This window comes from Eschrichtius robustus, chromosome 6, assembly GCF_028021215.1.
Source record: "Eschrichtius robustus isolate mEscRob2 chromosome 6, mEscRob2.pri, whole genome shotgun sequence".
In the NCBI taxonomy this organism is placed as follows: domain Eukaryota; kingdom Metazoa; phylum Chordata; class Mammalia; order Artiodactyla; family Eschrichtiidae; genus Eschrichtius; species Eschrichtius robustus.
In genome coordinates, this window is record NC_090829.1 from 56,408,519 (window position 1) to 56,410,652 (window position 2,134).

Sequence of the window (2,134 nt, forward strand, 5' to 3'; positions counted from 1 at the left end):
GAAACAAAGTGTGAAGCACCACAAAGACACATAATCAAGTTCCCTGGATGAAATCAATATACCTGAGTCAGATAAAACTAAGGCAGACTTTTGAACATGGACTTTTACAAATATAAAGCATGCAATTACCAGGTGTTACTATTGCAGGTCTGAAGGTCTGAAATGTTATGAATAGAGAAATGGACGTGAACATACCTAGAAAGATGTGGAATATATCATTAGTTAACAACCATACTTTTCTCATTATATTTAGCAGAAGCATAGCCTCATGAAAGGCCGGGAAACACAGGTAACTTCCATCTGCATCATACTCTTCATCTATGTAATAAATAATTTCACTAAACGACCTCCAAGACCTTTTCAGGCATTTAGAAAGTGCGTATTTTGAAGTATTTTGCAGTTTTTTCATAGAGGTTCAAAGCAATTAAACAAAAATTTTGACACTGAATTTTTAAAAAATTCAACAACAACAACAAAACCCTTTGTACTCAAACTTACACAGGAAGAATTAAAATAAGATTTTCTTATCATTTTTCTTTAATTGAGCACAAGTCAAGATAAACTGTAGGAAGCTTAGCAAAGCTCTCTGGACCCTGAGTACATGGGATAACAACTTTGGTGCAAAAATATCAAAGGCTGGAGCAGGGAGATGTGAGCCCAGTGTTAGACTGGGTGGGTCTGAGGTGGAAATTCCATCAGGTACGTGAAAATGCACACTCAGAGCTTAAGAGAGATGTTAGGGCAGGAGATATAAAATTGATCTCTGAAGCCACAACATAGGTACATTCAAAATTGATGACATATTGGAAAAGGAAGCACCTGAGAGTGAACACTGAAGAGTACATAAAATAAGATAGTGAACAGAAGTGAAGAAGCCATCCAGGAAGACAGAAAAGCACTGAGAAGTAGGAGGAAAACCACTCCACGATCTTCCAGAGCCAAAAAAGAGAACAGAGATTCAAGGACCATGGAGAGTGAAGGTCCATGTACCACTGAAATCTGGCAGACAAGATCCCCAGAGTGTGTGATAATGGAGATCTTCCATTAGCAAGTAAGATTTGTCACTCCTGTCCTCTCTTCCTGAAAGTTAAAAATATTAATTCTTTCTTTTCCTTCAAAAACAAGAGTATGTCAAAAATTTTTCTAATTTGGGCAAATATGTGTGAACACCTGCACTTTCCTACTGTACAAGCTTACCCTGGGAACACCTAAAAAATGTTTTCTCTCTCTCTTTTGTTTTTCTTTAAGGAGAAGAGTTCAATTAGAAAAATAGGAAATTGAGATTAGAATTTAGAGTGCTGCAAGAACTAGGTAGCTGGAGTTACTCAGATTGAAAAATAAGAGCTTTGTCTAGGAAACAGACCTCATGTATTTATATGCATTTATATAATGTACATAAATATTTAAAAGACTCCAGATTTACCCTCCTTTTCTTGGCGGGGATCGGGCGTGCGGTCCCGGTCCGCGTAATGTACGGAGGTAGAGGGAAAGGGCTCCGGCCCCCTCGGCGTCATGTCTTCGGTACCGGCGGCTTTCAGTCCGCGGGTTCTATCCTCAAGCGCCGGGACACAGGGAAAAAAACAAACAAACAAACAAAAAAAAAAGACTCCAGATTCATTTATGACTCGTAAATAATGAAAGAAATCTAATCCCATAACAAATGGTAAACGAGCCAGAGATAATAAGTAAAAAGCTTTGGTGGTTGGGGAGGGATGAGAAGCAGACTTTAAAAAGCAAGACCCCAAAGGCTTCTCCTCCACAGTTCAGTGGTACAGAGAGGTGCTAAGCAGCCCTGAATAAAATGAAATCCTCAAGTTTAGTCAGGCTACCTATAGATATTTGCAGAGCATTATTTAAACAGACAGCTGGCACTTGTGCTACTGAGCTGCTGTTTATTCCCAGACTCTTCTTCCCATGGCCAGGCCGCCACCCGGTCAAACAGTGCTCGCTCATGATGATTCACAAGGCAACGCCACAGCAGGGAGCAGGAAATGAGAGTCTCGGTTGAATAGCATTCCCCTGTTTTGACAAATGCCCTTTTGCGTCTCTCTGCACACCATCCCGTAACATTTGCAGGCACTTAATTGTGCCAAAGAGTCTTGACAAAGCTTCAGGTGCACACAGGTGTTTTTCT

At 40.2% G+C, this 2,134-nt stretch overlaps 1 non-coding gene across 1 annotated transcript; it reads left to right on the forward strand.

The window, feature by feature from the left end:
• Positions 1-1,423: 1,423 nt before the first annotated feature.
• LOC137766854 (small nucleolar RNA SNORA57) lies at positions 1,424-1,572 on the forward strand. The gene has a single exon (XR_011074388.1). It is a non-coding gene; the product is annotated as a small nucleolar RNA SNORA57 (small nucleolar RNA).
• The last annotated feature ends 562 nt before the right edge of the window (positions 1,573-2,134 follow it).